We start from the raw sequence: 13,773 nt of genomic DNA on the forward strand, positions 1-13,773 counted from the left end.
CAGGGCCACAACTGCTAATAAAGCCTGTGCATTTTCAGCTCATGAAAAATAAGGGCGAGGTAAACAGAAAGCACAGCTTTTATTGATACACCTTTCTGCATCTAAGCCGCTAGCCAGGAAGTAGTAGAACCACTTTGAGGAGAGATGTATTAACCCAAGCCCCATCTACTATACTTGTCATGAGAAGCAGTAAAGTGTAGAAAGTGTTGAAAAATGCTGAAAAGTGCAGACTCATTCAGCTAGCTGACTCACTCTGACTCATCCTCTAGATCAGGCATAGGCAAACTCGGCCCTCCAGATGTTTTGGGACTACAAATCCCATCATCCCTAGCTCAGCATTTCCCAACCTTGGGCCTCCAGCTGTTTTGAACTACAACTCCCATAATCCTCAGCTAGCAAGACCAGTGGTCAGGGATGATGGGAATTGTAGTTTGAAAACAGCTGGAGGCCCAAGGTTGGGAAACACTGCCCTAGCTAACAGGACCAGAGGTCAGGGATGGTGGGAATTGTAGTCCCAAAACATCTAGAGGGCCGAGTTTGCCTTTTCCCTCTCTAGATGACTCATTCCTTGTGCAAATATTGTATCTTTTACAGGAAGACACACAGAGCCAGAAAGAATAAATACAAATGGGCTCAGTGTGTGCTCTTTTTTTACCTTGATCTCCTACATTATGTGTTTGTAAAGAAGTTTGTTTTGCCTCAGTGAAGTTTTATTCATTTACTGTGAAGACGCTGCATTTTGACTTCGCTGCGCAAAATACTCTCCCTTCCCACACTTCTATTTGCTGTTGATCAGTTTTCTATTCCTCATAGAATCAAATTTAGCAATGTGGACATCAGCTCCAAGTCTTCACACTAAGCAATTTTGAGCCAGAAAATGATGAGGGTTTGAATAAATTAACATGCATATTTTCTCTCTCACACACATCTATCTATCATCTATCATCTATCTATCTATCATCTATCTATCTATCTATCATCTATCTATCATCTATCTATCTATCTATCTATCTATCTATCTATCTATCATCTATCTATCTATCTATCTATCTATCATCTATCTATCTATCTATCTATCTATCTATCTATCTATCTATCATCTATCATCTATCTATCATCTATCATCTATCTATCTATCTGGTAGGTAAGGTAAGATAAAGGACCCCTGGAGGGTTAAGTTCAGTGAAAGGGGACTATAGGTTTTGGCTCTCATCTCGCTTCAGGCCAAAGGAGCCCGTGTTTGTCCACAGACAGCTTTATACCTGTACTGAGTATATAAATAAGCTCTCAGAGAAGCAATCTAGGAATCACACAGAGATATGGGAGAGTGGTGCACAATCCTACCCCGTGTCAATTTTCTGCTCAAAATACACATCCCAATCCATCAAATCTGGTATGCACAGCCCTAATACAGCCATGTTTTGACTGCTGTTCTGAAACCATCTTTCTTCCCATCAGATGCAGTGCACTGAGCAACTGCCATGCAATCACTGATATCTATTTTGTCATTGCCCTTCTCTCCGTGAACACTTTAAGTTGTCCCTGTACTGGAAATATTTCATTAGACACATTAAGTTCAAGCAAAAAGTTCACCAAAATACTTTTGCCAGGATCACTCACATTCTGGACACTTGTCAGGATTTGCCCCGATGCAGAGCTAACATTTCAAAATGTATGCCAGTGTATCATGATCCTGATCCCTCACTTATCTTAGTTAAGCTTAGCTGTGCACTGAGCTGTGTGGGTTTTGGGGTGGTGGCAAGAAAGGAGATAAAGGTAAAACACCATATACAGGTCCCAATGCTTATTTATTTCTGGTTTAACCTTCATCTTGCAATCGTCTCTGTTTGCGTGCTGAGGTCCCCAAAACACCCCTACCCCAATAACTCACACATCACACATAATTTTTGTTTAAGGTTTTTGGCATAATTTTGGCCACAACTTTATTAAAATACACATTGTGAGTGGTTGCTTAGGCATTGGTTATGACTAGCTGTCCCCCCCGCCTTGGGGGACAGCACTGACTCCCGGATTCCAGCGAGAGCCAGTGTGGAGGAACAAGATCAGGGATAACTGGAGCTGCGCCACAGACCCTCAGCTTCTCCCCGCATGCTCCCAGGAGCTTACGCGGCCCGCACCCTGCACCAAGGGTTTGGATGAGGGGGATGGTAAGCCCCTGAATTCCTTTAACGGAATTCCCGTGCAGCAGCAGCATTGGAGGGGCAGGCACAGCCAATCCATACCCCTCCACCAACCAATTTAAACCAATGCCAAACCGCCAAACTTACAAGTTGTGACGATTGGCTATGCAGTAGGCAAGAACCAATTGGCACACACTAATCTGCCAAAAGGAAAAATTCCTACCAGGCCCCCGCACCAATGCGGATGACCCCATGACAGGCATAGCACAAGCCCAATCAAGGGAGGGCGGGTGGGTGATCTGGTGCCCACAGTGAAAGAGAAAGGAACATGCTGTGAGACTTGTTTAAATAACCTCTGTTCCCACCCCTAAATTGGCAACATCAAATTTACCCCAGTAGCACCAGCCACCAATCCGATCCAAGCCCCTTCAATCTATCCTGCCTGGCAACCATGGGGTGCTTTGCTCGGCCCCATCCGCAACACGTGCTCTCCTTTAATGAGAACACGCTTTGCAAAAACCTTGTGTCACCCACTTAATTCTGATTATGTAATATTACTCTTCTAAAATTTCATCTGCACTTCTTGGCTTATATTTAGAAATATGACTAACCCGCACATTCTACTTCTATTTCAAAACAAAAACTATAGAAACAATAGGATCCTCATGCCCAATCCCCCCCTTCCCCCCCAAAAAAGGCTTGATTTATTTCTGCAGTTCTTTTATATGAGAAATCAATACAAAACATTCTGTTTTGTAGTTGCTTTGCAAGCTAAAATTGCATTATATAGGTTTATACATCAGGGAAACAGGAAAGAGCAATAAAGAGAAACTTAGGACACAAGTTATATCATTTTGTGTTGTGATATTACTGGAATGGAGAGACATGCGTTGATTTAATAAATGAGATGTATGTGCCTTAATAAATCTATTTCAGTATTCAGAAAGATGCTACTGTAGGTTCATATGCTATTATTAGAAGTGGGGGCGGGGACAGCTTTCTATATTATTGTTTTTTGAAAACATCTGTACATAATGTAGCTGTAATAAATATACAGGAATTTCCAACCCCCTTCCCATTTTGTTTGCCAGGAACAGCAATTAATCTTCTCTAAACTTATTGAAGTCAGTACATTCTGCTTCTCTTGCATAATAGGTTCACTTTTTACAGCACATGCAGGAGATAGCAGTATGTATGGAACTGAAGCAATAAGGGAGTGATTTTGGTCTCTGTTGTGCTTTATTCCCAAAAGGAAGCACAATCACTCAGTGAAGGTTTGGAATCCCTGGAATCTCGCGCTGCTCATGTGAAGACATCTGAAGGCAGCCCTCTATAAGGAAGCTTTTAATGTTTGACAAACTGTTGTATTTTAATACTTTGTTGGAAACCACCCAGAGCGGCTGGGGAAACCCAGCCAGATGGATGGGGTATAAATAAATTATTATTATTATTATTATTATTGAAATTGGGGTGGTGTGTAGCACTGTCGTCATTTTATTTCCTACATCAGATCATTAGATGCTGCATGCAATTAAAATTAAGACAAATATTCCATGCAGATTTAGGGTCCAATCCTAACCCAGGCGACTGCCCAGAGGGATTTAAGGCACTGGTTTGGTCACCACTGCACCTGTAGCCCTGCCAAGCATGCTATCCAGAGCAGAAGGTAGAGGGGCAGACAGATCATCATTACGGAGTGATTGAATGCAGATCATGCCTGATGTCATCACATGATGGCATTGGGATGGCTCAGGATCCAATCCCCCTTTCTGCCCTCCATTTTGGGACTTTCCACTGCCCCGTATTGAGGCTTTCCGCTGGTTCATTAGTGCAGAACCTGCTGGATCAATTCTGCCTACCTGCAGGCTGACAGAAGGAAAAGATCCACACCTCTGAAGGTGCTAACATCACTGCACAGGCAGAGACCAGCAGAAATGGGTGGAGGGGCATCACTTCCCAATAATAATAGCCAGGTGCAAAAGAGGTTCAGGTTGCTCTGCCACTATCTGCCACTGTCATAAGAAAGAAATATCAGCTACTGCATGGTCGGGGGGGGGGGGGAAACAATGCTGTCCAGGGTAAAGACTGTGGAGAGAATAATTGGGTGCACTCTTCCCACCTTGGATCAAATCTATGCTTCCAGATGCTATAAGAAAGCTGCAGAGACAGCGCAGGATTGTGCACACCCCAGAAATGATCTCTTTCAGCTTCTGCCTTCTAGGAGAAGGTACAGGGTTATAAAGACTAGGACTAGCCGCCTGAGAAGCAGTTTCTATCCAAATGCGATTTTGGTTTTAAACGCAGTGTAAGGAATCTCTATGGGAGTGTATTGTATTTTAAAAATGGGGTATCAGAGTTTTTAGGGGGATAACCAGGTTGGGATAGCTGGGATAGCAGGCTTGTTGGTTTTGAATGTCTTATGTAGATATCCCCCATTTTGTTGTTCTGTATGGGACAATGACAATAAAGATTATTGTATCGTATCGTATCACATCATATATCGTATCGTATTCCCTAGAAGGATTAGTAAGTGTGGGCAATTTGTATAGCATGCTGCTGTTAGTCAGTACCACACAGAGCACCAGAGCTTCTACAATGTAAATCTCCATAAACGTCCTCCATATTCTTGATGGTCATGGTTAGAGTAGATGAAGATTTCCATATGATGGCAGTAAGCAGTCGATTCTAGATATTACTATGATATAGGCATATTTTGTTTGAGGACTCTTCTGTCAGAGTTGACTCCAAGTTCATGACAACATAAAAGTGATGAAATGTGATGAAACTTTAATGGAAGTGGCACACTTTTAAAAAATTAATTTTCAACTGAATGTTGCAGAGGGATGTATACTCTTCTTTTTGTGTTGGTTATAAAATGAGCCCACAAAGATAGACAAAAATAGAAATGAAAAAATTCCAGGGTGACCTTTATGACCCTGGCATATTTTAGGCCACGTGTCTCATATTCATACAACAATGTGTTTCATCATAAGGAGAGCTAAAAAAAGTGTTCAAAACCTATTCCAGCATGCCACTGTATTCAACTTGGAACATTTACTACAATGACACTAATTTTTAACTTTGTGGTTTCCCTGCAAATGTCACAGAAAAAAAGAATACAAAAACAACAATAATAGGCAGAGTTTTTAATCATCTTAACATGCTAATAAAGCCACAAGAATTGTGGAAAGATCATTTGTGGCAACATTTGTTGTTCTGCTGAAATCCTTTGGGAAGAGATTTAATGTCTTTCTATATATCATTAAATTGATCCAGGACACAAAATGCCATACACATCTCATTTCAAAGCAAACATTCCCTTCAGCACTTACTGGACCAGTGGTTTATATGGTGTTCTTGTTTTTAATCCCATGAGAAAAGCCCAATACATTGTGGGATAATGATTTTGACCGTCAATACACAGATGCTCCTGCCCAATAAATCCAAATTCAGAAACAATTACCTAAATTACATTGAGACCATTTCACAAGCATCTTCTTTTGTTTCCTATTAGCAGGTTCATCAAAATCCTTAATCCAGTACTTTATTTGTTTATTGGACGTTGTATGCAAAGGAAGGCAGATCATTATGTTCCTACCTGCTGTTCAATGAGAAGCTCAAAACTATGTTTTCATAATTATGTACTTTTAAACTATCTTTAAGAACAGCGTTAAAATTATCTAAAATCCTTAAACATGTCATTTATGTCTTTTTAAATTTTCCCATAACCTATTACCCATTTGCCCTGAAGCTACAGTGGCATAAAAAACAACAACAACAAGCTGGGTTACGATTCTTCCCTCACATGCACACACACACACACACACACTTTTTTTCAGGAGTTGTTTTTCTGATTGCCATGGTGACACTGAACTCTTGAATAAAATTCTTATTTCCTTCTGGAGGCATGCGCACATAGTTCACTTGGTAAGCTTGATGAGTTAAGGAAAGTAGTAAAGGTAGGTCATTTTTCAAACAATTGGATTGAACTTCAGGAAATTTCACTGAGATGCAAACATACTCCTTCAGTCCTCAAAATAGGATTAAGAAGAAATGCTGGAATGAAGTTATATGGTTTTAGCAGAAATGTTATAAAGAATTAAGTAAAAACTGATTGTTAAGGGGTTAAAGTGGAAAATTTAAAGTTAGATTGTGTTAAGATAAATTTTAGAACAAAAAATTGAGAAAGATGGAAAGGATTTGCTGAAATAGCTAATTGAACTAGAATACAAAAAAGGGAGGTGTGAGGAGGTCGATGAAACTAGTAAATGAAAGGTAAAGATATGGAAATATTGGATGTGTTTTTTAAATTTGTTTTGTTTTTCTTGTTGTTTTGATGTATTGTTTTTTCATTGTTTTTTTTTCTTATTTTTGATGTATTGCTTGTTAAATTTTTTATGGTTTTTCTTTTTTCTTTTTTACTTTCTTTTTTTCTGTAACTATTAAAATTTAATAAATATTATTTTTAAAAAACAAAATAGGATTAAGAAGACAACTAGCTAGTTCTACCTGCTTTCCTAAATGTTGCTACTTCCACAGCTAGAAGACTAAAGTTGTCATGCAGGGTGATGATGAACTAAGATAAAAGTCTGTTTCATATTTTACATTTTGCCCAGGAAATTGCAGGTTTAGTATTTATACAGTGTTGCATCCATTGGTTCCACAGATGGAAGATTACTTCACCTTCCTTTTGTCTGGAGTAGATGTTGAAGGAACACAGTGATCAGCAGGTGAGAGGAGTGCAGTGAGGAGTTCGATTACACAAGGAAAAATTTGTTACACAACTGGAATTATGGTGCTGGGGTGGGGGGAACCCTAGCTAATTCTTTAATTTGCTTGGAGGTGATGATGGGCTGCATGTAAATTGAAGATAAATTGTGAAAATATAGAGGTGTTATGTGAGCCCAACTCTGAAGTCCAGAAGGTGAGGAGATGCCTATATTGTATTGAGTTCCACCCCCCTAGAAGAAACAGGTCCATTGCTTGAGGTGCTCCTGGAATCAACACTGTCACCGAAAGCTCAGGTGGCCTCAGTGAATAAAAGTGCCTTTCTTTAGCTATGGCTGGTTCACCAGTAGGGATAGGAAATGTGTGGTTTTCAACATTGTGATATATTGCCAGCTAAACATCACAAGATACCGATATATCGCAATGTCTGAAATAAGGATGGAACTAGGTAGAGGCGAACAGGGTAATGCTAGCACCTGCTAATACTTAGGGGTCTAAAACTGAATAATAATAATAATAATAATAAATAATAATAGTAATAATAATAAGCTATACCCCGCCCATCTGGCTGGGTTTCCCCAGTCATACTGGGCGGCTCCCAACAGAATATGAATAAGAATAAGAATAAGCGATAAAACATCAAACATTAAAAACTTCCCTGAACAGGGCTGCCTTCAGAGGTCTTCTAAAACTCAGATAGTTGTTTATTTCCTTGACATCTGGTGGGAGGGCGTTCCTCAGGGCGGGTGCCCCTACTGAGAGGGCCCTCCACCTGGTTCCCTGTAGCTTTACTTAGCTTTAACATACTGTTACAACTGCTTTTTTGGTACAGATTTTTAAATTAGCACATTTTCTCTCAAAGTAAAGCTGCAGAAGTAATTAGTAGCCTAGATATCAAACACAAGGTGAGAAAATGTTCCCTAAAAATTGAATTACATTGAATTGAATTACATTGAAAATTGAATTACGTTACATTAGACACACATACAAACACAAACACTTTGCCATCATTTTAATGTCAAAAGCCTCCTCAACAAGTGGCCTGTTCACAATTCCATCTAAGTACCGGGTTCCCCCCCTCCCTGGCCCAAGGCCCTGCATTGATTCAAACCACAGGGCCGATAAGATAGTAATTTATACTTTTAACCCAGCTCAAATGATAAACTCCACAACCTGAGGCTACTTGAATTTCTGTGTGATATCTGTGTCAACCATAATAACCATCTAACTGGATCAAAATGAAAGGCCCATCTCTTAGAATGTTTAAAACAGAAATCTAGCACAATTGATAAGAGCTTTGATCACAACTAGACGTTTGGGAATCATAATGGCCAAGATAAGGGTGGTTAGGATTGCCTCTCTTTGAAAATCGTGTTATCATTATGTCAAATGTGTGAAACCAAAAGCAGAAGTATCATATCTGAATAAGAGATAAATGTGTTTGAAACTATGAGTTTTCATAGCATGAGTTTTCGTAAGGGAAAACAAAGGACAGTGCTCAGTGATGGAATCATGTGAAATCAAATGTGTGAAAGTTTATGGGAATTACGTATCATATGCAGATAATAATGGTAGAGAAAAACCAGATGTTGGAATGTTTGTGGAAATTAACCATTGCATATCGACCAGAGTTGTTGGAAATGCTAATATTGCTACAGGCCATTCTTGTCAATAACATATTCTAGGCACCCCTGATTTCCTTTTCTTCTGCATTGCTTAGGGCTGCCATACTTCTGGAATTTTTCAGACATAGCTGGGATTCAACTCTCATAAAGAACATCTAGGACAGTGGTGGCAAACCTATGGCACGCATGCCAGAGGGGCACTCAGAGCCCTCTCTGTGGGCACACGTGCCATCACCCCAGCACAGAGCTGGCAGAAGGAGAGGGCAATGTGTTGAGTCCTCAGCTCAACTTGTGTCTGAGTAGAAGCACCTCGGATGGGGTGTTGGGGTGTGTGTGTGCAAAACAGAGCCACAACCTCCAGGGCAGGCTGGGGGTGTGTGTGTGGCAGCAACATCCCTTACCTGCTCGCTTGCCAGCCCAGCCCAGCCCAGCCTTCCCTCACTCAGTGCCTCTGGAGCTGGAGGAGGGGGTGGTTGCTGTTGTTGCGGCAGAGGGACCCAGTGATGGAGGGCAGCAGGTGCCTGCTTGCTTGCTGCCAAGCCTGCCTTCCCTCACTCTGGAAACGGAAGTGTGGCAATCAAAATGGAAGCTATACTCAGAACAGAGCACGTTCTGCTTCCGAAAAATGTTCAAAAACCAGAACACTCATTTCCGGGTTTGGAGTGTTCGGTTCCAAGTAGTTTGAGAACTAAGCTGTTTGAAAACTGAGGTAGCACTGCATTGCTCCACTCTCTCTCCACATGGATGCGCCAACCTCCCCTTCTAAACTAAAACCTCAGTATTCAGGTTAAATTTCTGTGTTGGCACTTTGCGATAAATAAGTGGGTTTTATTTTAGTTCTTTTTTACTTTCTCCTCCTGTGATGAGGCTGCATTTTAATGTTTTAATGTTGTATTTTAATCTTATTTTTAAGTTGTATTCATTCAACTTGTTTTTATTATTGATTGTTAGCTGCCCTGAGCCCAGCCTTGGCTGGGGAGGGCGGGGTATAAATAAAATTTATTATTATTATTATTATATTTTGGGTTGCGGTTTAGTCACTTGGACTTTGAAAGGTTTGCCATCACTGATCTAGGAGGAAATCGCTGAAATGCCTGCTGAAATCCAGACATGTGGCAACCCATGTTGGAAGTGTAGATTTGGGTGAATTTGTCCCCCCCCCCCAGCTCAAAACTTCATTTTTTATCTGAGATTTTGCAAGAAAGGCTCAACAACTCCGGGTTTTCACTTTTTGAAATATGGCAACCATAGAATTCCTATTTACTTCACTTTACATACCATCAATGTTTCTCTTAATGTATATGTGTTTTATAGTATCATTTTTGCCAAATATGCACATTATTGCTAAGCAATTTTCTTTACTGATGCATTTTTAATGTTATTTTTGCATATGTATACATTTTTATGCATGTTTTTACCTTAATGTGTACATTTTTCTACACATTACTAGACTGGAGAACTCTATAGCAATATTTGGGAAAAGCGTGTTCTCCAATAAATGAGAGCACGTGTTGCGGTGTGGGCCGCCGGGCCAGCCCTCTTGTTGCCAGGCAGGTTAATAGTTGTTGCCTGGCATTGTGATTGGATAACCGGGTTGCTGGGGCAAACTGTATGTTGCAAATTGGGTGGGTGGGACCATAGTCTTTAAATATCGGTGCACTCTGGTTTCTCTTTGCAGAGTGCATCGGATCACCCGCCCACCCGCCCTCTTTTCCGGTTGACCTTGCTTTGCCTGTCATGGGGTCGTCTGCCTTGGCGCAGGGGCCTAGTAGGAATTTTGCCATTTGGTGATTGGCTGGGCCATTTGGTTTTTGCCTACTACTCAGCAATTCGTCACAACTTGTAAGGTTGCGGTTAGGCATTGGTTATAATATGCTGGTGGTGGAGGGGTCAGGATAGGCTGTGCCTGCCCCTCCTATTGCGCTGAAGGGAATTCCGTTAAAGGAATCCTGGGGCTTGCCATGATTTCGTCCAATCCCTGTCATGAGATCAGGGCCGTCCAATCCCTGTCATGGGACCAGGGCCGGCAAGCCTTCGGGGAGCTGCTGGGGTGAGCGGCGTGGGTCCGACGCTTAGCTCAAATGACCCCCAAGTTTGACTTTCCCTTCTACTGGCTACCGATCGGACCTCGGGATGTCAGTTCTGTCCCAGGCCGGGGGACAGATAGTCATAACCAATGTCTAAACAACCACTCACTGATTTTGTATTTTAATAAAGTTGTGGCCAAAATAGTGCCCAAAAACCAAAACTAAAATTACGTGTTATGTGTGAAGTTATTTGAGGGGTGGCCTGGGGACCTACACACACAAATGTAAATTTTGAAGGAGGGCTGTGTTTCAGTTCTTGTATTGTTTAGGATAGTAAGAATTAGGTAAGCTGACCTTTAACTAAATCAATTTTCTCCCCCATCACTATTCAGATGCCAGAGAATTTCACGTTTCCATGTCACCTGTCCCCATAATTTGCCCCTCCCATTATGTCAGCCAGAATATTGGCAGTTTCTGCTTCTCCACCTGCTGCTTGGGGTTTTAAAAGATTCACATATCTATAGTTCGTGCATTTTGCATTTAATGTCACATATAGCTTAACCCTGAATCAAGCCTCAGCTGCTTAGAATAAATAAAACTGAATAAAACTAAATAGTTTTATACTGTATATGATTCTACACACACACACTTTACTTCTGTGGTCCCATTCAAATGGGCTTTTGTGAAAAGAAAAGTAGCATAAAAATATTGAACATAAATAAATAAAATTCAAGAGGAAGTGATGCTTCCTTAACTTCCTTCATCTTTCTATTTCTGACAGACAAGTTGCATGGTTAGAGGTGAATAGCATAGGACAGGCTTCTACTATAGATACTTTTCTTTTCAAATAGGAACATTTCGCCCAATACTACTTTAATTACTTTTTGTTACGAAGCAAGTGGCTAAGAAGAAAGGAGCAAACCACCACATTATGCAGCAGATTTTCCTGCTCTTTGTCTATTTGCTTATCACACTTATATTTGAAAGACATCCATGAAATTCTACCTTTGCCTGAAGTGTGTAGCAAATATAGAACCCTCTTACGCTGTCAAGTAAACTCAGCTAAGGCATTGTATTGGAGCCGACACATGCTTGTACTGTGAAATCCCAATTTCCTGGTATTCATCCGTGTCTGCACAATATAGCATATGACAATTTCCTCATTTAGTATAATAAAACTATTTTATTCCTCATAGCCCTTTATTTTTTAGGATACAACAATGTTAGCATGGCATATTTTATTGAATAGCGCAGGCTAGAAAGTCTGCACCCCCAAACAGTTCTTTTGGGTGAGCTATTGGAATGCAGCATTTAATTTGTTAATGCTAGATACCTCCAGGGTTGCCCTATGGCCTCAAAATCTACCAATTACCTGGATTCAAGAAACAAGATCAGGTTTCGGGATGGCCTGGCACAGCTGCTGGTCTAGATTAGACGCAATAATATGTCATATCAATATATTTCTTTATACAAGGACTTATTACTGCTAATCGAGAACAGCAACTGTGCTGCCCAGAACCCTAATATTGTGTGCATAACCTTTTAAAGATGTTTTGTCAAGCATTTGCACATATGGCATAATTTAACATAATTTAAACCCTGGGAGGGGGAACATTTGGAAAGGGTTAAAATAGGGATTAGGAACCTTTCAAAGGGAAGTTTGGGATAGAAAATACAAGAGTGTTCTGCAATGTGAAAAAAGAAAACAAAACTCTAAACAAAACTTTGTTCAAACCAGTGGTACCTCGGTTCTCGAACGTAATCCATTCAAGAAGACCGTTCGAGTTCAGAAATGCTCGAAAACCGAGGCACAAAGGGCTGTCTGAAAATTCCATTGAGAAAACTGAAAAACACACAGTGCAAGCCGTTTGACTTTGAAATGGCACGTTTGAAAATGGAAGCATTTACTTATCCGTTTTCAGCATTCTGGTTCCAAAATATTCGTCAATGGAGATGTTTGAGAACCGAGGTGCCACTGTATTTGAGGGAGAGAGTCGGTTTAATAGATTTCTATGTAAATAATATGTGACCAAAGAAACAGGTTTTAAGTGTTCCATTAAACAGGTGAAAAGTTCTTTCATAAGAATCGATACATGAAGTATTAGAGCATTCAGCCTCTACATTCAGATATTTTCTCTTCTTTTTCAGTTTCTCTCTGAAGTATTTTCATGTCTGAAAGTTTGTGATTGCCTAAACTGAAAAGTATGGTAAAAGTTGTTTAGGCTTTTTATTTTTATTTTTTCTGATTGCTGGTATATGATTTCTGGAAGGGATAAAAAGATGTGTTGCCAAGCTACCGCACAGAGGATGCAGAGCATTTTGTGTTATGGAGAGCTTTTGTAAAACACTCTTGATTTTTGCCACTGATTCACAGGTGGCGTTAATGGGGGCAGAAGATTTTGGTGATTCTTAGGTGGATGAATTGGTGCAAAAGTATTAGGGACAGGACTTTAGTGATGGTGGAAATGGCAGTGATTCCACAGCGGTTGACATTTCCTTTCCTTGAGGCTCTTGGTGCATGAAGCTACCGGTATGTCATGATATGACATTTATGGAAAGGAGCCTTCTGGGACCAAAACAACAACACAGGGACTACCCTAAAAGAAAACTGCTGTTGTTGCCCTTTAGGAAAACACAGTTGTTGGTGGATAATGAAAGTGAAGGAGGTGAACTTTGCTTGGATAACTTTCAGCCCAGCACTGGTTTGATGCAGTAAGCTTTCTTATTGTTCTGTTTTTGAAGGTGACCCTATGATAAGTACACATGGTAAAATTATTGGATTCAGGCTGATATAATCCAGGGCTCATGATAGATGGTTTTAGCTCACTTCTCTCAAAGTTTAGCAAAAAGCCATGAAAGGTAGGTTGCAGCTCTCTTTGTAAAGAATTGATTACCGAGGAATTTGTTTAGTCATGTCCGACTCTTCCTGACCCCATGGACCAGAGCACACCAGGCACTCCTGTCTTCCACTGCCTCCCGCAGTTTGGTCAAACTCATGCTGGTAGCTTTGAGAACACTGTCCAACCATCTCGTCCTCTGTCGTCCCCTTCTCCTTGTGCCCTCCATCTTTCCCAACATCAGGGTCTCTTCCAGGGAGTCTTCTCTTCTCATGAGGTGGCCAAAGTATTGGAGCCTCAGCTTCACCATATGTTCTTCCAGTGAGCACTCAGGGCTGATTTCCTTAAGAATGGGTAGGTTTGATCTTCTTGCAGTCCATGGGACTCTCAAGAGTCTCCTCCAGCACCATAATTC

General features: G+C 40.7%; 1 long non-coding RNA gene across 1 annotated transcript in view; it reads left to right on the forward strand.

The window, feature by feature from the left end:
• The window catches only part of LOC310676425, a 312,074-nt gene that overhangs the window by 235,625 nt on the left and 62,676 nt on the right, over window positions 1-13,773 (forward strand). The window lies entirely within an intron of this gene.

This window comes from Podarcis tiliguerta (assembly GCF_965153285.1).
Source record: "Podarcis tiliguerta genome assembly, chromosome: 4".
Classification (NCBI taxonomy): Eukaryota; Metazoa; Chordata; class Lepidosauria; order Squamata; family Lacertidae; genus Podarcis; species Podarcis tiliguerta.